Raw genomic sequence first — 23096 nt, 5'->3', positions numbered from 1 at the left:
GTAGTCTGTTTACAGACTTTAGCAGCATTTTCACACATAGATTATGTTATTATCACATGTATATTTGCAATTAATTAATGCTTGATTTGCATTATTTTTGGCATGTAAACGCACGTCAGTGAGCTGTTAGCACTGAATGTGTCAGCTCTGAGCTTGACCACCTGTTAGCAGTACCACTGTTTCCAGATCATGTCTTTAATTTGAGTTTGTGCTGTATTATAATTGGCTACATGCCGCTCCACTGACCCCAGGTCAGCCGCTCACCGTCATGAGTCACAGCGCAGACAGGATTACAGCTGAGCACAGCCACCCTGGAGGGCCAATTACTGCTTGTTTAAACAGCCGCATTGACTGATCCAGGATCAGTGTAGGAGAAAGGGTTCGAATTATGATTTCATCTTTGTGGGGGTCTCTTATGAGCAGGCGCGGTGTAGCTTACTAATGTAAATAAATAAAAATGTTTAATAAAAAAGTGTTACTAACACAATTCAATTTAAATAGTACATTTGGTTTAATTTGTTGTTTAATGAGGTCTAATATATGTTGGCATCTTGTCCTATCTTTTAAGTCACGCTACAGTAGTCTGAAGGAAAAAGTGCTTTATTTGTAATTTAAAATAATGGTGCTGATGATTTTTAGAGACCCCCACAGGTGTATGATTTTACTGCTTTCATGGGTGCTCATCCTCTCTCTATGGGAGCTCAGCTCCCACTGGCTCCCACGTAATTTGAACCATGGTAGGAGCGCACGGAGAGGTAATTTAGTCCACTGGTGCTGGTTTGAATTTCACCACTTTTCGCTGATCCAGGGACTGAGGTGGATTTTGCTAAGTACGCAGAAGTGTTTGAGTGACTTGACAAAGAAGAAACACTCACTCCCGCACACACTTATCATTTCCCAGGTGTTGTCGGGCGGATGATGGGCGGCAGAGATGAGAGTGCTGAGTTTGAGAGTGTGTGTGTGTGTGTGTGTGTGTGTGTGTGTGTGTGTGTGTGTGTGTGTGTGTGTGTGTGTGTGTGTGTGTGATGTAGTTAAAGACATGATTAATATGCAGTGCAGGCAGAGTGACAGAGGTGCATGTGTCATCAGAGCTGTGCTGTTAACAGGGGCCTCCATAATATTCTCTTATGTATTCTTATACAACCATAAACTACTGTTACCCAGGAGAAGTCTTTATCTCAGACTCTCAGACATAGTGTGAAAGCAGGTGTAAGATTTCTTAAGTCATAGAGTTATACTTTATCGTTGTTTGTTTGTTCATTAATTCATTTTCATTCTTTTCATTGTGCATATTCAGTTTGTTTTGTTCATTTGTTTGTTAGTTAGTTTTTTCTTTGTTCATTAGTCTTTTATTTTCTTTCTCAATGCATTTGTTTAATAATTTCCTTTAATAATTGTTGATAATTTTGTTAATTCTGTCATTGTTTTTCTTTCTTTCATTCACTTTCTTTTGTTCTTTTTGTTTCATTCATGTATGTTTTTACATTGTTCATTTGTTATATTGTTAATTATTTTGCTTGTTTTTTGTTTTCATTTACATTTGTCAATATTTTAGTTATTTTACTGTCTCTTAATTTATTGTTTGTTTATTTGTTCGTTCTTTCTGTTCATTAGTTTTTTGTTTTCATTTGCATTTGTTAATACTTTCGTTCTTTTTCTTTTGTAGATTTGTATTGTTTATTCCTGCTTCTTTTTGCTCATTTGTTCGTTCTTTTTTCTTTAATTTGTTTTCACAAACATTTTTTTTTCTCATTCTCAGTTTGTTCATTTTTTCCTCTTTTTAGTTACTCTTGTTTTCTTTTGTTCGTTCGTTCGTTCTTATATACAGTTTCATTTGTACTTATGGCATGTTCTTGCTGACATTTTCCTCTCTATACATCATAATCCAGTCTGTCATTTCACTGGCATTTCGGTGAGCCTCTGGAGACCAGCCAATCTCACCAACACTATCAGACTTAACTAACCACACACACACAGAGAGAGAGAGAGCTCCATGCGGCACAGATTAAAGATGATGAATAGGTGTGTAATGGCAAAGCGTTAACCCTACTGCTATGACTCTCAGATTCACGGCCCTCCATATAAATAATGACTACATCAATAGCCCAAGGACTATAGAAAGGCAGCGTTCAACAACACAGTTAGCCGTTAACCAATCGTGACTCAAATTCACCATGCATGGATCACCATACTATGAACACAGCACAACACTTTCCCCACATGAACCCAGACCTTTACCTAAAATATAAAAATATACTTAATGCAATCAGGCGCATGCTAGAAAAACTAGTTTGATTTTAATAATACCAAGCTTTTGACTGAAGAATCCCTAGCAGTGTTTCCAGTTGTGGTTTAATCTTCTTGTGATTGTTTAATCTGTCTTCTGATTTTATTTCATTTGTTACTATGGTGAGGTGAGACACGACAGCACAATACATCTTAGACTCTGAAGATGAAACAATCTCTGGCTTACATTTTTAGCACAGCTATAGCACCTACGAGAAGCCACAATTCACATACGCATTAGTGTACCCTAAATCATATTTTTTAAAAATAATAAATCATAGCACCTGTAAGTATGTACACGGGTATGCATACACTATGAGGTTTGTGGCAGTTCTCGACTTTATTAGTTGTCAAAAAGAAAAGGTGGTGAAAGATGCCACATGAATTCTTAAATGTATACGAGAAGTAATAAAAATGAATTTTAAGATAATTGATTGGACTAGCTAATAAGGCTAGATGCTAATGCAAATGTGTTGCTTGGGGTCTGTAGTGCAATTTTACGAAGTTGTACCATACTAATATTGTCCAAATACTGGTGAACTTTACATACAAACATGTGCTGCTTACTATCACCAAAAAAGTACATCATTTTAGTGTTTATAATTATTCAAATTGGCCAGTGCAGTCATTCTAAGGAAACTTCACAACATCCTGACTAGCAGGTACCTCAACTCGATGTGTAATGTGCTTGTATTATTTATTTTGGCTTAATATATTAATAACCTCTCTGCCTCAAATCATTGTCAGAACCTTGTTAGTTTGTCCTTGTTCTGCCCAGAGTTTATGTGAGGTGAGGATGAAAGGGAGAATAAAAACAGACACGGTCTAAGAAACACGGGAACACTGTTTGGGTTTGTGGCCATGTGTTAGTCTATGAGCTTCTGTCTCTTTCGTGACAGCATGATTAATGACTATTTAAGTGTGAACGCTGTGTTTTTATATCCAGGGTGAATAGACGTTGTGCTTGGAGAGAAAATGAGAAAGAGTGAGAGATGGAATTAAAAAATCAAAACAGCACTGCATTGAGACACCTTTCTCTTTTATAACACTTAGGGCCCTATCTTACACCCAGCGCAATTGACTTTGTACACCGACGCATGTATCATTCCTATTTTGCACCCGACGCACAGCGGACTTTTCCCTCCACAGACGCACGTCGGTAAATTAGGGAATGAACTTGCGCTCCCGGGGGCGGTTCAGCAAAAAGAGGAGGCATGTTCCGGCGCAAAAGTTCCCTGGTGCTATTTTGCAGTTTCAGAAAACAATTCCGCCACAGACCAGGAAAAACCTAATCTAAAGTCAGTGGCGCATTATTCAGATGCTATTATTCAGATGCTATGCTACAAGCGCATGCTTGTCCATAATGTAGCTTGTGCACAACGCGCATACACTTTGCTTCTCTCATCTACACAGACGCAGCAGTTCCCATTTTTGCAAACCATACATACAAGGAAAAATATTACCACACGAGGGAAATCATTGTGGTGTCCATGAAGATGTTAAAAAAATAGGCATAAATCTAGCTTACAAATTTACCCAAATTATTATACGGCTGTTTAACCGAAGCTAATTTGGGTGGGTTTCTCCCATCCCCATACAATATCACTTCTCTGTCTTTTACGGCCCTGTCGAGAACGTCGGTCTCCTCGGCTGTGAACCGCTCCTGGCGTCCGCCTGGCAAATCCGCCGTTATAATAGCCATCCGCCATGGAACAAGCGTGCCTGCTTTTAAAGGGAATGTGAGATGACTCTCTGATTGGTTTATTTGACGTTATGCCCAAACCACACCTATGAGTAATGAAGCTACTTCAGACCAACCCATTTTAGATTTGAGTCGGACGCAAGAGTCATTTATCCCGCCGGTATAATAGCAACATCGCTATTTTTTTTTTTTTTACAGTTTATTACTGTTAAAATAAGGTCTAATTGAAACTATTTTCATACAATGCATTTTCATACAATTTGTTTTTAATTTGTTGTATTTTGTCATAAAATTATTGATCCTGCATTGACTTCACTGTAAAATTCTGAAATTATATTTCATTGTCTGTTATTTTATTAGAATTCCTGTTAGATCATATAAAATCCTGGCAGTTTTTCCTGTGTGTGTGTGTGTTCTCCTTCAGAGCCGAACCTCCCTGAACTTTCAAGACTGTTTCATGAGCAAGAGAAATGAAATAATGAAATATACAGAAATAATAAGATGAAAGGCTCTTTGTGCTGCCGCTGGATTAATATTTCACACTTTTGTGATTGAAGAGAACATAGAGTGTGTAGTAATTAGTTTTCTCCACAGCTCCTTGTAGTGGAGACTACCGGACTATGACAGATCATTAAAACACACACGCACACACACGCAGGGAGAGATGATGGGGGATGTGATTGAGTTTGACAGCTGACGATAAGAGAGACACTGCTTCAGTGGTCGGTCAGTAATGAAATCTCTTCACAGGATCCCATGACAGAGAGGCAAAGCTGTTACGTGATCTAAACAGCGCTGTCAGCTCAATATTCACACACAGTATGCATATGAGGTATGTGTGGTAGCTGTGCTTTGGGAAACATTTAAAGGAATATTTCATGCTGTAATGACAATTTTGTCATTATTTCCTCTGCCTTGTGTTGTAACAAACCTGTATGACTTTCTTTTTTCCACACTGTAAGAAAAAAATAATCTGTAGAAAAAAACCCGGAAGAGGTACTGGTAATTTTTATGGACATTTCCTTTTAACCATAAAACAGAACACTATACACTGTACCAAAAAAAAAAAAAGTTGCTGCCTTAAACATCCAAGTTGATTGTACTTAAAAATGTAAGTAATTTCAACTTAAATTACATTAAACTGACTTCAAAAACTAGTTGAATCTTGTATAACTTGTATAAAAAGAAGCTGATAATTGCTTAACTTAAAGCAATGTTAAAGCAATGTAAAAACATATGTTGTCATAACTTAGGGACTCAGTGTACAATGCGTAATTCAAAATATGGCTGAGACACCTGTGAAAATCAATATGGAAAATTCCTTCATATTAACAACACAGTGTCACAGCTATGTTCTGTCCGAGTTCTAGTCATTAATCTGTTGTCATGGTTTCTCATTAGTAAGTACCTGTTCCCTGTTCTGTTGATTACCTTCCTTAGTGTATTTAACCCTTCACTCTTCCTCAGTTCTTTGTCTTGTGTTAAGGTTACATTCCCTTGTTTACAGTTCTCGTTCCTAGTGTCTGTTAAAGTTATATAATCATTCGTTCTGCGTCATGCATCGCCGTTGATACCCGTTACACACAGTACATTGGAGCCTTTTTTATGGACTTTTCTTAGTGTGCAAGGCAATATTTTACCTACAGTTTTGGTTGACATCAGGGACATTTGGTCATAAGACAAACAGAAACCAATGTCATTTGGCATCAGTTTTTGTAACTCAGAAAATATGACTTTACATTTTTAAGAATAGACCTGTCACTATATTTTCACTACACGATTATTGTGGCCAATAGAATTCACGATAACGATATTATCACAATACCCTTGCAGAAAAAAATCACATGGATTTTGCACATGTGAAATTTAACATGTGAAAATGTTGTTTGTTTGGCCTATGAATCCTAAAGCCTTTGCTCTACAGATGTAAGTAAACACTCCAGCTCCAGGCGATGGTACGTGTTGAATCTGAAATACTTTAGGCTGTGGTCTATCATGAAGAGCTGCTAATCTGTTTATGGATAGTGGAAATAGTAATAATTTGTGAGTGGGGATTTCCACTTCCTCCCTCTCTGGGACAGAGAGATGGTCAGGGCTCTTACACACTAGAGAAAGCTCTGATGGAGCGTCAGACGGATAGGAACGTATTTGTACTAAACTGTCATGTCACACTCGCTTATAGTTGCAAGATTCTTCTTGTAGCTCACCATCCTCAAAGTCAGTAGATTTGTAGCATGTGTTAGTGTCCTAAGGCTGAAATGAGTTGTGTTCACTGTGCTATTTGGTAGTTTTGAGCTAACAGCTGCCAAACAAACATTCTACATACACATCTTTGTGTCCTCCATCAAATCCATCCTGTCTGGTTCCCACATCTCCACCCACACATGTACATCTCCCTCATTCTCACCCAGCGCCCAAACACACACACACACAGGCTACAGTAAACCACCGTTGTGGGCGGTTGTCCTTTTAATCACACATCTCTCAAGTGATTGACTGCTCCTTTGGTGATGTAATAAAATCCCTGATCCCAGTGCTGCCACAAGCCTCAGAACACACGTACAGACAGAGAACACGAGATGGAAAGAGCAAGCCTTGTCTTTCTCACTAAGCTAACCTCTGTGCTGGAGGAGGGGTAGAAACCTCCCTGGGTTTCTTCAAAGAGTTTGATTCTTTGCTTCTTTGCTAAAATATATTTAATGAGATAAATCATAGATTTTAGCACATTGCCACAATGAGCTCTTTCAAAGATGGGTGTTGGATTTGCCAAAGTTTGCGAACTTCATGACTGCAAATATTTGAAATATAGTCCAAAGACTTTCCATGCTGAATTATGGGTTACACTTTATTTGACAGTACGTGCACTTAGAAGTACTTACCTAAAAAAGTATTGGGTAATATAAAGTAACTACATGGGTTAAGGTTAGGTTTAGGTGTTGATTCACGGTTAGTACAGTTAGGGTTGGGCCGATAGACGATGGCTGACAGACATCACAATGTTGAGTCGGCATCGCGATTACCCCCCCCCCCCATATATTTAAGAAAAATGTGTTATTTATATATAAAATATTTATATTTATATAAATTATGTATAAATATATAGTACATATGCAAATATTTCATAAATAAATAAATGCATGTGTGTATTTATATATACAAAATAATTGTACACAGTACAGTATGTAAACACAAACTTTTATTTTGGATGTGATTAATCGCAATTAATCGTTGCCCAGCACTAATATTAATATATCCAAACAAAAAATTAGGTTCATGTTACTGACCTCTGTATGTACAGTTCCAGTCAATTCCAGATTGACCCGCCACTTTTAGTCACTTAAAACAATAACTATGGTTGGTCAGATAGTCCCTTCTCTTCTAAATGCGTGATTCTTGCTCAGAATAAGCTTTTATTCAGAATAAGCTGTAGAAGACAAGCCTTGCTTTGAACAATCTGGTCTTGCAGAGCTAAACAATCCTTTATTCAGCATTCATATAACATTAAGTTGCTAGTAAATGTCACAAACAATTACAAAGAAAGGCAAGAGCACATTGAATTGAACATACAATTTTGAAGTAGAAAAACTCAGATAGTATTTTCATGTAAAACATCTTTTTTACAGTGTAAAAACTGATATTCCATATGTACACTAAACTATACAGTACTCTGGGACCTGAGGAAGATGGTGTGGAGGAGATAAAGTGTGGTTAAGAGGAAGATGTCAGAGTGGAGGGCGCTTTGATTCTCTCTGGCATCTGTTTCTCCTGTGTGGGAGGCAAAGGGCATCTGTCATGTCCAATCACAAAGAGAAAGAGCAAAAAGCATAATCGACTGAGAAGTTGTCAGACAGTATGTGTCCCTCTCAACACAGAGAAAGCGGTGTGTACTGCGACGTCTTTCTTTTAAATCATGACTTTGGTCTTGCTGTGGGCTTGTTGTGTGTTCCGTTGTTCCTTGTTGCTTGTTGTGTGGGCTTGATCCGTAGTAACACTTTCTCACACGAGTTGTGTTTGAAAAGTTGTAACAATATTGTTACTATAGTATAAATAGTAACTAATTACTAGTTACTAGTAACTAGCCATCATTTGGATCTCCAACAGTTGGATCTGTTAGATCAAGCTGCCTGTCTCAAGTCAGGATAAAGGAGGAGAGTTGGGCGTGGGGCTAGCAACCCCACATCGTAAAAACAAGCTTGCTACAAGAAACATCAACAACAGATATAACAGAGATCTTGGTCCTGGACGAGGAAGGTTCTTCGATTCGAAGACACTTGACGCAAGGTGGGGAGTCACCAAGCTGACTTCCCTTCTTTCGAACAGGATTATAAATATCGGTACGTGGAATGTACGGACCATGTACGAGCCAGGCAAGACCGCACAGGTTGCAGCAGACATGAGGAACAACAACCTGACCCTGCTAGGCATAAGTGAAACAAGATGGACACAGTCGGGCCAGAGGCGACTGAAGACGGGGAGCTGCTACTGTACTCTGAGCATGAAAACAGCGATGCACCCCATACACAGGGAGTAGGCTTCATGTTGTCCAAACAGGCGCAGAGGTCACTGACTGGTTGGCAGACGCATGGATCAAGAATAATTACAGCATCATTTAGGAGCAAGAAAAAGAAAATCAATTTAAACTTCATCCAATGCTGCGCTCCAACCAATGACAGTGAAGAGCAGGATAAAGACCAGTTCTACAGTAGACTGCAGAAGATCCTGGGAACATTCACAGACCGAGACATCACTATCATTATGAGTGACTTCAATGCCAAGATTGGATCCGATAACACGGGATATGAGCAGGTCATGGGGACTCACTGACTGGGAACTATGAATGAGAATGGAGAGAGATTTGCAGACGTGTGCAATCAACAACCTGGTCATTGGAGGTAGCATCTTTCCCCACAAACGCACCTGGGTATCTCCAGGCAGCAAGACAGAGAATCAGATAGATCACATCTGTATAAGTAAGAAGTTTAGGAGATCCCTGCAGGATGTTAGAGTTAGAAGAGGAGCAGATATGGCGTTCGACCATCACCTTGTGGTGGCCAGAATGAAGCTGAAATTGAAGAAGAACTGGACAGCCAAGGCTGATAAAAGAGTGACATATAACATCAGCCTTCTGAAGGACCCCAAAACTAGAGCAGAATTTGGTCTGATGCTTAGGAACAGGTTTGAAGTACTGCAAGAACTGCATGAAGAAGAAGACGACAAAATACTCGGTAGATGGCAGCCAGTGAAAGAGGCACTCAGATCAGTATGCCAGGAAGTACTTGGAGTCAGAAAACACCTGCATAAAGAGTGGATTACAGTGGAGACCTTGACCAAGATAGAGGATAGGAAGAAGACGAAAGCGCCAGTCAATAGCAGTAGGACTAGAGCAGCACAAGCCCAGGCTCAAATAGATTATGCAAAAGCAAACAAAGCAGTAAAAAGGAGTATCAAGAAGGATACGAAAGACTACTGTATGCGAGTGGACTTGCAGCTGAAGCAGAGCAGGCAGCATACAATGGCAATGTGAAACAAATGTGTGACATCACCAAGAGACTGTCTGGAAAGTTCAGCAAGCCAGAGCGACCTGTCAAGGACAAACAGGGAAAGACCATCAAAGAGAACGAACAGCAGATGAAGAGGTGGGCCGAGCACTTCGAAGAACTCTTGAATAGACCAGCTCCACCAAATCCACCAAACATCGACCCAGCCATCTCAGACTTACCCATCAACTGTAACAAGCCAACCAGAGAGGAAATCAATAAAGTCATCACTCGGTTGAAGAATGCGAAGGGGAATGGACCTGATGATATCCCAGCAGAGGATCCCTGAAAGCAGACTTGAATGCATTAGTGGATATGCTGTATCCTCTCTTTGAGATGATCTGGGAAGAAGGGGAGATTCCGACAAACTGGAAAGAGGGATACCTGGTAGAGATCCCTAAAAAAGGTGACCTCAGCAATTGTGCCAACTACAGAGGCGTCACACTTCTGTCTGTACCAGGGAAGGTTTTTCAGTCAGATCCTCCTGGAAAGAATGAAAAACATTGCTGACACACATCTTCGAGATCAACAAGCAGGCTTCCGGCAGAATAGATCATGCACGGATCAGCTCGCAACACTCTGCATCATAGTCGAACAGTCCCTTGAGTGAAATTCCCTTCTGTTTATCAACTTTGTCGACTATGAGAAGGCATTTGACAGCTTGGATCGAGAGACCCTTTGGAAGCTCCTTCAACACTACGGCATACCAGTTAAGTTGGTTAACCTGATAAGAAAATCTTATGATGGAATGTCTTGTAGAGTCATTCAAGGAGGGCAGCTCACCAAGTCATTCCAGTCCTTCACCTACCTGGGCAGTGTCATTGACCAACAGGGCGGGAAACACACAGACATCAAGGCAAGGATTGGCAAAGCAAGAGCGGCCTATGTACAGCTCAAGAACATCTGGAGGTCAAGAGACCTGTCCTTGACAACAAAGATCCACCTATTTAACTCCAACGTGAAGTCAGTGTTGCTGTATGGAGCTGAAACCTGGAGGACGACCAAGATGACCATCAGGAAGGTTCAAACCTTCATCAACAGCTGTCTTAGAAGAATTCTCCGGATCCGATGGCCTGACACCATCAGCAATATCAACCTTTGTGAAAGGACTCACCAACTCACTGCAGAGGAAGAAATCGGGAAGAGAAGATGGGGCTGGATAGGGCACACTCTTCATAAAGCATCAACCAACATCAACAGGCAGGCGTTGAAGTGGACCCCCAAGGAAAGCAGAAAAGAGGCCATCCAAGAAACACCTGGCGACGTGACCTCAAAGCTGACATCACCAAGATGGGCTACACCTGGAACCAGCTGGAAAGAATGGCCAAAGACAGAATAATCTGGAGATCTATGGTTGGTGGCCCATACCCCGGTAAGGGTGACAGGCATAAGTAAGCAAGCCATCATTTACTCACCCTCATGTTGTTTTCAAAAGAAGATATTTTGAAAAATGTTTTAGTATTTTTTTTCCATACTGTAAAAGTCCAGTGTTGTTTTGGACCCCATTGACTTTAATTATATGGACAAAAACAGGTATTTTGTGTTCCACAATAAATGAGGGTGAGTAAATGATGACGGTGAATATTTTTTTTATTGATAATCTTTAATAACCTTTAATATTATCCTATTTCTTTCAGAAAGGGGTGGATTTCAATTCTATTTTTCATTAAAAAAAAAAAAAACATTTATTTAAAACTAAGTTTTCTTTCAGTTATCTACAATATTCTAATATTTTTTGCAAGCACTGCCTGAGATTTCTCACCCCTGCTATTCGGTTTTTAGCACAGCTTGCAGTGAAAGATGTGTGTGAAAGCGTGTGGTGTCTGAGGCCTCTCCTGCGGTCAGTGCTTGTCACATCCTCGTTCACTGGGAAAACACACTCACACTGGTTAATGATGTGTGACAGAAATTTAACACATCCCACTCTGTTTCACCGCTCACACACACACCCATACCGTACACACAAACTTTTCAGGAAAGGAGATAAATGTTTAATCGAGCTCATAACACACAATAAATAAATTGAAAATACCCATCACCCTCTCCTTGCCCACTGCAGATATTCCCGTTTCCACATCTATCCCACTAAAACACTGTTCAATCCAAACCCAAGCCTGAACCGCATTGATGTGTCTGGCCCAGTTCAGCACAGATGTGCGTCTCATCTGCCAAACACGCCTCACTGCTCTTCCAGTGCCAAATTTCACCGATTTGTTTAACTTCATCCAGCCTGCCGCAGTGTTTCACGAGGCCCATATTTTTCAGTTATTAAATTGTTCTCGTTTATGTTTTTGGTTCATCAGTGTGAGTGGTTTCCCAGTAAACTACTGACAGATGTTGGTGCTCATGTTTAGCTGCCACCATGAGCACAATCTACAGTATATTATTATAAGTTGCTTTCAACAGATTGCAGTAATTTTAAAAAAATATACTGTTTGCGGCTCTCAACATGCTCACAATTGAATTACTGGTGATGTACAAGCTATCTCACTGCCTCAAAGATGCTGTTCCTCATTGTGCTGCACTATTTCACGCTAAATAAGCTTGACTACCAGTACCATAAAGTAGATTGTAACAAAACAAAACTGTCTGGCTTTTTCCTTACAAGGCAGTTCTGTGACAAATAATACCATGGTATTACTTTTTGTTGCTGTTTATGCTAAAACCCATTGGGTAAAAACACTTTATTTCGATGGTCCACTTCAGACATTCTACTGACTATAAGTAACTTTGCAAGTACACACACAGAACAACTGCATGGCAATACACTGAAAACATTTCAAACAGCTTGACAATAGCAACACCTTGACAACCACATAGAATACCCCATAAACCACAGAGGAACACCCTGGCAACCACCTAGCATTGCCCTGGCAACAACCCAGAACACTCTACCAACTGCATAGCAATATCCTGAATTTTTTTAAAACACCATAGCAACATCCTGGCAACCACCTTAAGCACATTAGCAACCACCTAACAGGACCCTGGTACCCATCAGAACACTAACAACTGCCAAGCAATGCACGTAAATTAGAAACTGCATAGCATAAGATACTTAAAAAGCCCTAGCAACCACATAACAACACTCTGGCAACTGCATAGCATCATTTTGTAAAATATTCAAACACATTAGCAACTGCATGGCAACAATGGCATAGTAAAAGCAAATTTTGCACATTCAAGCACCACTTACATTTCTTCAGAAAATGTAGAAATTTGTTTTCAATTTGTCAGTTTTTTAGCAACATTTCTGGTTAGATTGGTATTTTTTCTGGTGAGAGTCTGGAAGTAATTCTAAGCAATGAACCAAAGCTCTAGCCGAGTGCTTGAACCTGTTGTCAGGAGATGAGAGGATGGAGCGGATGAATGAAAACAGACAGGATGTATGAGAGCGAGAGTCATGCTTTCATCTATTAAACGCAGCGTCCATAAGCTGACTTACTGCGTCCTCTCCTTTGATCTTCCCTGGATCTTTATTTATTCAAAAGACTGATGCTTTCTCTCTTTTTTGCTCTTGCCTTGTTCCCTCTCACATGTCACAACACCTTGCAAAATATAGTGCACAGCTATAACTCATGCTCACATGGTCAGATGAATGGAAAGAGTGGGCCGCACATGTGAAAAATATAATATGAAAGCTTTGAGTGGGTGCATGTGTCTGGAAGACACAAGCAAATGCCTCAAGCTTAGTATGTGGTTCCATTGGATTTTAAGAGAATGGATCTTAAAAGCTTGGGAAAACCTTCTTGTTCCTAATGGTCTACATTTCAAACAAGCCGTTTCAGGGCCAATATTTTCTATTATAGCAATAAGTACTCTTATTCAGCACTACAGGCAAATACAAATGTCTTTCCAGACTTCACATCAACAAAGTTCACTCACAAAGACAGTTATTTTCTAATGAAATAATTTGGTGAAAAAACAACAACACCACTTTACATGGCTTTATCAGACAAATTACTTTTATGTATCTATCCATCCATCCATCCATCCATCCATCCATCCATCCATCCATCCATCCATCCGACAGTCATCTGTCTGTCTGTCTGTCTGTCTGTCTGTCTGTCTGTCTATCTATCTATCTATCTATCTATCTACAGTATCTATCTATCTATCTGTCTGTCTGTCTGTCTGACCGTCTGTCTTTCTATGGTTCTGCCAATCCATCCGTCTTCTTTATCTGTCCATCCATCCATCCATCCATCCATCCATCCATCCATCGTTATATTGTTCTGTCTCTCTGTCTATGGTTCTGCCAATCTTGTACTTGTGCACTGGAAGCTTGTGTCACTTGGACACTAAGACAGATTCCTTGTTGTTGTTATTATTATTATAGATATATTCTACTAAATGAATTATTTCAAATAAATAAAATTTCAAAATGATCTCTTTGCTGTGGGAGGCAATGGATGGATTAGTACGGTCAGAATAGTGGATGTTGTTCTGCGTTCTCGTTTTTACAGTTTTCTTGGATTCTCCCTCTAGGGCAGCATTTGGTATTGATGATAAAACAGGTAGAGTGGTCCGAGTGAAGGAGAAGAGACGGCACTGGGGGGGGAGAGAGAGTGATGGATGGAGTGTGTGGGTCAAAATGGGATAATGGAACAATGACGGAAGCAAGGCTGGGTGAGAGCACAAGGCTGGGTGACACAGAGACCTAGAACTAACGTACTGTGACACACTCACAAAAATACAAATGAGAAAGACGAATTAGAATTTGTGATACAGCGCATTCACCCTGCTGAGAGTTTAGCCTCTTCTGAATGAGTCCATCACAGAGAGAGAGAGAGAGAGAGAGAGACCTGTGCAGTTATACGAGCAGACGTGCGATGTTGCCATAGCAATGGATCTGGAAGTAGCGGAGGTCCATCTGAACTGTTACTGTGCGCATGATAATGAGTGTGTTTCACTTCAGGGTGTAAGCAAAGAGGTCAGGGTTTATGTTTTGTGTGTTTATTTCTTCTGTGTATCCCTGATCAGGCCCACACAGAATCTGCACACGCAGAATCAGAACGCCTGTTAAGATCTGCACATTGACCTCTTTGCGTATTCGTTTAGATACTTTGGTTTACTTGGCTGCATTCTCTACTGCATTGAACACATTTTACCATGATGAAATCCACTCTACATACAGCTTTGCTGCAAATTGTCCAAATATCAGTGCAAAATACATTGCATTATTCCATGCTGATTATTTATTAGAAGTGTACATAGTCAACATGACATCTAAATATCAATATGTTTTAAAGGAATAATAAATTGAATTGCTCAACCTTAAGTTGTTCCAAAACCCTCATTCATCATTCACGTGTCGTCATATTCAAATGAATACCAAATGAGCATCTTTCATGTTAAACCGGGAGTGATGCAACATTATTTTTGAATGCACACAAGCATTTTTGTGTAATTTTGGGGGGTTTACAGCTTCAGTCTCCATTCACTTTCATTGTATGAACATCCTACAAATTTTGTTCTTTGTGTTCCATGGGAGATATAAAATCATACAAGTTTGAAACAACATGAGAGTTAAAAAATGTTGACAGTGTCACATGATTCATGATTCAGTGTCACATGATTGAACTGTACCCTACCGTTCAAAAGTTTGGGGTTGGTAAGATTTTTTGAAAGAAGTCTCTCACCAAGGCTAAATTTATTTGATCAAAATTACAGCGAAAACATTACTATTGTGAAATATTGTTACAATTCAAAATAACTGTTTTCTATTTGAATATATTTTAAAATTTAATTTATTCCTGTGATCAAAGTTGAATTTTCAGCATCATTACTCCAGTCTTCAGTGTCACATGATCCTTCAGAAAGCAATCTAATATGATGATTTGATGCTCAATGAACATTTCTGATTATTATCAGTTGTGCCGTTTAATATTTTTGTGGAAATTGTAATACATTTTTTCCAAACTTATCTAATTAATAGAAAGTTTAAAAAACTGTATTTGAATAGAAATCTTTTAAATCTTTATAAATGTCTTTACTGTCAAAAAAAAAAAAAAAAAGATCTTAATGACTTTTGCATGGTATTGTATACACACACAGTATGTCAATTAAACAAACTTAAGTCTATACTAAAGGAGAAGCAAATGGAGTGTTATGTCATGGGATAACATTTTACATAGAAAATGTAATCTTTTTGATTATTATTATTATTTAATATCCTTTTTATCCTGTTATTCTACGAGGGAAACCTATTGATACCCTAGTCTGTTTTATTTTTATCAAGCTCTCAGTGATATCAGCTAGCAGTGTGCGTAATCCAATGCCATAAGTGTTCAGTGTGCACACAAACACACGCATCACACTGGCGGAAACGACTGAGATTATTTAATGGGATTCTAATATGAGACAAGGATACAGTACAACGTCCACCAGCCCCTCTCCTCTCTCTCTCTCTCTGTCTCTCTCTCTCTCTCTCTCTCTCTCTCTCCCCATCCACTTTTCTCCATTTTTAATGATACATCTGCAGGAGAAAAGAGGGGGGGAATGGTTATTGTCAGGGTAAATGGCTTGTCATGGAGCGATTTGAATCTGAAAGCATTTTTTTGTTGGTAAACTGAATGGAGTTCTGGAGGGAATGGAAGCAGCACTGTAGAGTTTGGCGTCTCAGTGGTCTGATATACCCAGAAGGCTTCAGACTCCCATTGCATGTCGAGACAAGCAGAGGCATATGTGGGAATATTTGTAAGGGCATCGCAAAAAGAGTATGTACAGTACATCACTGCCATATCCATTCTAACACAAAATACAAGTGCTTTCTCCTCCCGTGTGGGACTTAAGTTTAAGTATAGCACACATTCATTCCTGCCTCATAATGTCTTTTTTATTTTACATGCGCACTGAATCCAGGGGTCAAATTAGTGCATCTATATTCTGTAGGGTTCCTCCTTTCCTCGTTCCCTGCAGAAGCCCACAGGAAAGAGGCTTTGTGAAGTTTTTTAACTACCTTTCTCCATTAATATTCTGCAAGCTGAGATGAAGCGGGTGAGGAGGCAACGTGAAAAGAGAACATGAAAGTGCCGTGGCCCCAACGGAAAGCCAAAGACAAATGTTAGCTCAGGAGTTCGTGGGAGTCGGTTAGAAAATTGGCCCCCGCCAGGGTTACCGCAAGCTTTTTATTACCGCGCTCAACCGCAAGAGCTTCTCCCACCTAACCTTGAGAGCAGAAGGAAACACACCGGTGGAATCGATCAGCTTGTGTTTTAGCCTCGAATTTTCAGCGGTAAAAGGGGGTGAACTGTGATACTCAGCTGCTCTGCTTAAAGATAAAGATTCTTTAGGGAAAAAGAGGTAAATGGGTTCAGAAGAAACTGCAGTGCTTAGAGCCTCACAGGCAAACTAAAATTCCCTACTAGCAGCTAATAGTGAGCAGAATCTCAATAATAGAGCTACAGCAAGGCAACTCTCTGTAAACTTTGCAAATGAAAGGTAAATTGAGTTAAATAATGACCCTCTTTATTGTAGAATAACCACTTTCCAAGCGTTTTAATTCATAAGGCGTATTGATTCATTGACTGGTAAGGGACTAATGAAGGGGTTGTTCATGCAATTTGACAGAAATTTTGGCTGTCAGTGTTTTTAGTGCTCATTAGCTGAAAAGAATCGTTCTGAACATGATTCAATATCGTTCCCCTGTGTTGTTATCATTATAGTTGTGATGAGGACTCTGCTATTCTTTTACATTTAGTTTGATCTTTATGTCTTTATCATTATCGTTATAGTTATCGTCCTTGGTGTGACCAGACATTAAAGCTTCCAAAAAGTGTTTCCCTTGCAAAGTGGAACGAGACATTGCGTCATGGAGTTGATGCTATTATTTTGGACTATTAATGTATTTGTATTTTCACTGTAAAAAATTTCTAACCCTCCCAAATCAAAAATTTCAAGTGACCGATAACATCTAAATTTTTCAATTGGCCCAAGTGAAATTCTTGTTGCAATAGTCTGTTAACATTGGCTCAATGAGAAATAATACGTCAGACTAATTGAAAAATTTAGATGTTATCGGTCACTTGAAATTTTTGACTTGGGGATGTAATTTTTTGTTACAGTGTTGGGATTAATGTTACATTTCTGTAATGAGAGGTGAAAAGGATTGAGTTGTCGCTTAGTGAAGTATGCAGAAGTATGCAGGTTTGAGTGGTCGAGCTTGGCTCCTGACTCCAGGTTCCTCCAGAGGGATTGTCATTTTACTTAGTGCACCATAAGTCGTTTTGGATTAGTTGGTGTCAGCTAAATGACTAATTAATTAGCAAAACAGCAGCAGAAAAGCAGCACTGAAAACAGAAGGGAAAAGGTCACACTTCATTTAAGTCACTTTTATCTTTTTTTTGCACATTGCCCAGTGAGACCTGGGAATGATTAGCAACACTGAATAATGTATAATAGGGCTTGACGTGTTAAACAGAAATCACACTAAAACCTTTACACAGTGTAGAGAGAACTCTTGGAATGGTGCATTTTATTTCCCAAGAAGTCATGTGAATAAGGCAAGTGTTTTCATTCTTTCGGTGTATTCATGCACACACACTCACACGCAATTGCACACATTTGGTTAATGTGCAAATTAATTTGCAGCCCTGGCACATACTCAATGAGAGCATGTCAAGCGCACACACACACACACACACACACACACACACAGGCTAATGGAGCAGTGATAAGTTGCAAAAATACGTTGGCGGGAGTTCTTGAACATACGTTGTAGTTTTCCAAAGTGCTTCAGCATTTCATTGCATGAGTGAATAAAGCATGTTCTTCTATTTTATTTCTCTCTCTCTCTCTCTCTCTCTCTCTCTCTGTCAATCAAGCGCACACACACACACACACACACACTTCTTCAGCCAAATCTAAAAATCCTCTGAGAATCCTCTTAGATACACAAGAGGAAGCAAGATGTGTGTCATAATTACACAACAAACTAACACTAATTTATTGTTAACAAGCCAAATTTTTATGTTGAGTGTTGAATTTGACTGATGAAGAAGAATAGATGCTGAGTTTTTTTCTCATTACCGCTTCTTTATAAAGCAAGGATCGTTATTACTGTCATTGATCATATTTGGTGTTTAGGGTTTTTTGTTGTGTCCACCTTGTCGAGTCCAAGTCTGTAACCAATTGAGTTTTAGTGTGAGACGTTTATTAATGTCTTGTCATCTTAATTTTATGTTGGTATTTTTCATATTACACAAGACGTGGATTAGACTGTAATCTGTAAAATAAAAAGTCCAAAATGTCCAAGTCCGTGTCAAGTCCACCCGAGAGCGCACAAGTCCGAGTTCATTCATACTTGCAGTCTGAGTTCAAGCACCCCAACTCTATCTTTTTTTGTGGTGATTTTTGGCAAAAAAAAAGAAAAAAGTATACGAGGAAAGACTTGGGCCAGTAATCAACTACCTAGCAACCATTCGTAACACCCTAGCAACCACACTGCAATCCACTCAACAACGTACTCCAGTCTTCAGTGTCACATGATCCTTCAGAAATCATTCTAATATGCTGATTTGCTGCTCAATATACATTTTTTATTATTTTCAATGTTAAAAAAATGGGTTTGCTGCTTTATTTTAGTGGAAATCGTAGTTTTTTCACCGTTTTTTTTTTACAATAATTCAACAGCATATATTTGATAAAGAGAAGAATGAATTTTCTAACTAACCCCAAACTTTTGAAAGTTTTTTTGAAACACTTCATGCAGTGTTTTCATACATCTCTTCAGTGGATTGTAATTACCTTACACAAACTCCAGCAAAAACAGAAGACTGTTGTGTGCTTGTTTACACAAACCATTTAGCCCACACTGCTTCTCTCCATTAAACAGTTTTACACCCTATTTCAACGCTCCCCGCCTCATAATTCACATAATTTAGTGCATTTGTAAATGCAATTCATTTTAAATGACAAACCTTTCCCTTGACGACATTTTGGTCGGCAAATGCATCAAGTCTGCATGATGGCGATGCAATTCTGAAATGAGTTTAAAGAGTTTTTTTGTCACATTTTTAAAATGGTGTAGGAGGAAAAGATACGTCAGCGCTCTAATGCAGAGCAGCGCGGAGAGAAAGCGAGAGATGAATTATAATTAGCAGGTGTAATTAGAGGATAGCAGACACTAATGAAGAAGGATTAATTGCTGTTATCATCAAGGACTCTGTATTAATGCCCTTATTTAATATTAGTTGTCCTCATGTTCGTCACAGCAATGAACTGCAGACCTGAAATAGCTCTCAAGTCTGTTTGGCTCAATTGTGCTGTTGTTCTGATATGTGTGTATCAGATGTTTTGTTGAATTACTGCTGCTAATTACTGTCACCCTGTAAAGGCAGGTTTGTAATTTGAGGTTCATTTAGTTTAATTTTTCATAATTTATTTCTGTTTTATTGTTCCAGTGTGTTTTATTGGATATCTGAAATTTTTTATCCACCGGTTTTAGAGCTTTGTGTTTTCTTTTATTGTTTTTTTATGATGTGTATTTGCTGTGTGATGTGGGAATCATCTCGATTGTATTACTGTGTAAAAGTATAATATTCTTCTATTTCTTCTTCTGTTCTTCTAAAAACGATAATATTCTATATCTTGTATTCATTAGTTCCTCTGACTGTTTTCAGTTGTTTTTATGCTAAATGTTTTTTTGTTTTTTTATCATTTTCTCATTCATCGTCATCTTAATTTTTTCTTAAGAAATACACCTATATTAAAATTCTGCGTATAGTTAAAGGTGCTCTAAGCGATGTCACGTGTTTTTTAGGCCAAAACCTTTTTGTAACATCCAGCAAACATCTCCTCACTATCCGCTAGCTGCCTGTCCCCTGAACACACTGTAAAAAATGCGATCTCTGTGGACAGCCTAGGCTCCACAAACGGCAACAAAAACAAACAGGCCCAGCCTGGACCACGAAACATAACAAACAGTGTTCCAGCCAATAACCGACAAGAATGATTTGGGGGTGGGGGTTGGGGGGGTTAGTGCGCGTGCACATGAAGGGGGGTGTGGGGAGTGGAGGAGAGAGAAGCATGAAGAGGGAAGTTAGCTAGAGGAGAGATGTCCTAACAATGACTTATGTTAAAATTGTATATTCTTGAGAATTTTGATATGGCCGACACACGACCAAAGAGACGACGTTCCGATGAACAAATAACAAAGAATAGGGAAAAGGAGAAGGAACTTACATCGTCCCAAATTTACATCGGAAAAGCGTTCAAAAGGTGGAGAGAACTCCGCCGGCAGAAGGGCTTCAATCCGACATTCAGGTGGCTCTGTTTTTGCTGGACAGGAGGGTAAATCCAGTTTGGTTTTTCTAAATGGTTCATGACTGTTTCAGGAAGCACGGAAGAGAGGGGGAGGAGGACGGGACGGGATGTGGAGGAGGGAGGGTCGAGCTAGCCTCCGTTTTGTTTGACAATACTTCGAACGTCAACAAGAAGTGACGTCACCCAGCATCGCTTAGAGCACCTTTAAGTTGATAATTATTTATTTCATATTATATTATATTATATATATTAGTGTAGTATATTCTATACTATTTGATCTAAATAAATACTAAAAATAAAACATTTAAAACTAAGCATCACAACATTGTTATCTACAGTATGAAAAGTTAATGTACACTTTCGCTGAAAATGTATAACTAACAGTGTTATTAAATTGTTAGCGTGATTAAAGATCAACTTTAAGTAGGCCTATGTATGAAATTACAGCAAAGGTAACCTACATGTAAACATAGGGGATTAAGGGGTATGAGCTGCAAAATTAAATAGAAAATAATTAAATCTCTAATATCGGCTAATAATCAATATTATACCGATATCATACCGGTAAATAAATCTCCCGTCCCATGTTTTTGGTTTTACCTTGTTGACTAGTTTGTTTACTAGTTGCTAGATGTGCATCTGCCATGCAGTGAGTGACAATGGATTCATTGGATCTTCTAAAGCGGCATGTTATTCATAAGAAAATGTTGTGCTTAACCACCCGCACACACGCACACACACACACACACACACACACACACACACACACACACACACACACACACACACACACACACACACACACACACACACAGTAGCATGATAAGAAGAGCAAATGGACAAAGTTAATTAAAAAAGGCCCAGACAATTTGACAGTTCTTCTTTTCTTTCTCTCTTTCTGTCTCTCTGACAATAACAAAGCCACGGTCTGTTGAGCTCCTCACAGTGGGAACTGTAGAAATTTTTTCTGGAAATTCATAGCAGAATAGTTGTGGAATTAGCTGTGAATAGCGAAATTCCAGTTGGCTTTGCGGTCATAGACAGATGTCTGAAGTGCGTCTGGCCTGTCGTCATTTCTGTGTGGGTGTTCATGTGTGTGTTCATGTGTGTGTTCATGTGTGTGTTCGTGTGTGTGTGTGTGTGTGTGTGTGTGTGTGTGTGTGTGTGTGTGTGTGTGTGTGTGTGTGTGTGTGTGTGTGTTCAAGTACGCATGTTGAATCAATACCTCTCTGCCCCAGACGGCCATAGTCCATCAGCGTCTTTACACACAAAACCTCTTCTGTTATCTGGGCTTTATCTTGTATGGTTGTCTTTTACTCAGACCACTTTACAACACACATTTATCCCCTGTTCATGAAAGGCAGTATTTAGCTAGTAGTAAATGTCATGTTAGTAGTCAAAGACATGAAAAACTTTTGTGATTTTAACGGTAAAGGTATACTTAATCTGAAACCATTTTATTATTTTCTTTGTGCTTATATTAATAAATAAAAAATAACTAAATTTTTCAAACCACAAATCGATTTAAAATGAACTATGGAGATAAAATGAAACTGCTTAAAAATAGTGGACTAAAAAGATAAATCCCTCACACACACACACACACTTATATACAGGTGCTGGTCATAAAATTAGAATATCATCAAAAAGTTGATTTATTTCAAGAATTCAACTTAACAGGTGAAACTAATATATTATATAGACTCATTACATGCAAAGTGAGATATTTCAAGCCTTTATTTGTTATAATTTTGATGATTATGGCTTACAGCTTATGAAATCAAAATTTGAATATTACATGAAATCACACAGTAATCACACAGTGATACCATGGTCATTGAACCAGGTTTTGGTTCTTTTGGCAGTGTGGGCAGGTGCAAATCCTGCTGGAAAATGAAGTCAGCATCTCCATAAAGCTTGTCTGCTGAAGGAAGCATGAAGTGCTCTGGAAATGTCCTGGTAGACGGCTGCGTTGAGTGGACAGCACAGTGGACCAACACCAGCCGATGACATGGCTCCCCAAACCAACACAGACTGTGGAAACTTCACACTGGACTTCAAGCATCTTGGATTGTGTGCCTCTCCATTCTTCCTCCAGACTCTGGGACCTTGGTTTCCAAATGAGATGCAAAATTTGCTCTCATCAGAAAAGAGTACTTTGGTCCACTGTGCTTTATTAAATCCAGAGTCAACGCAGCCGTCTACCAGGACATTTCCAGAGCACTTCATGCTTCCTTCATTTTCCAGCAGGATTTGCACCTGCCCACACTGCCAAAAGAACCAAAACCTGGTTCAATGACCATGGT

General features: G+C 39.1%; 1 protein-coding gene and 1 long non-coding RNA gene across 10 annotated transcripts in view; both read left to right on the top strand.

Moving 5' to 3' along the window:
• sulf2b (sulfatase 2b) overlaps positions 1-23096 on the top strand; it is a 137992-nt gene that overhangs the window by 74969 nt on the left and 39927 nt on the right. The window lies entirely within an intron of this gene.
• LOC311073574 lies at positions 9318-11193 on the top strand. Its single transcript, XR_014604174.1, has 3 exons — positions 9318-9508; positions 9623-10916; positions 11091-11193. It is a non-coding gene; the product is annotated as an uncharacterized lncRNA (long non-coding RNA).

Source organism: Abramis brama, assembly GCF_963993115.1.
Source record: "Abramis brama genome assembly, chromosome: 22".
NCBI classification, from domain to species: domain Eukaryota; kingdom Metazoa; phylum Chordata; class Actinopteri; order Cypriniformes; family Leuciscidae; genus Abramis; species Abramis brama.
The sequence above is the reverse complement of the archived record's forward strand: the minus strand, read 5'-3'. Positions and strand labels throughout refer to the sequence as shown.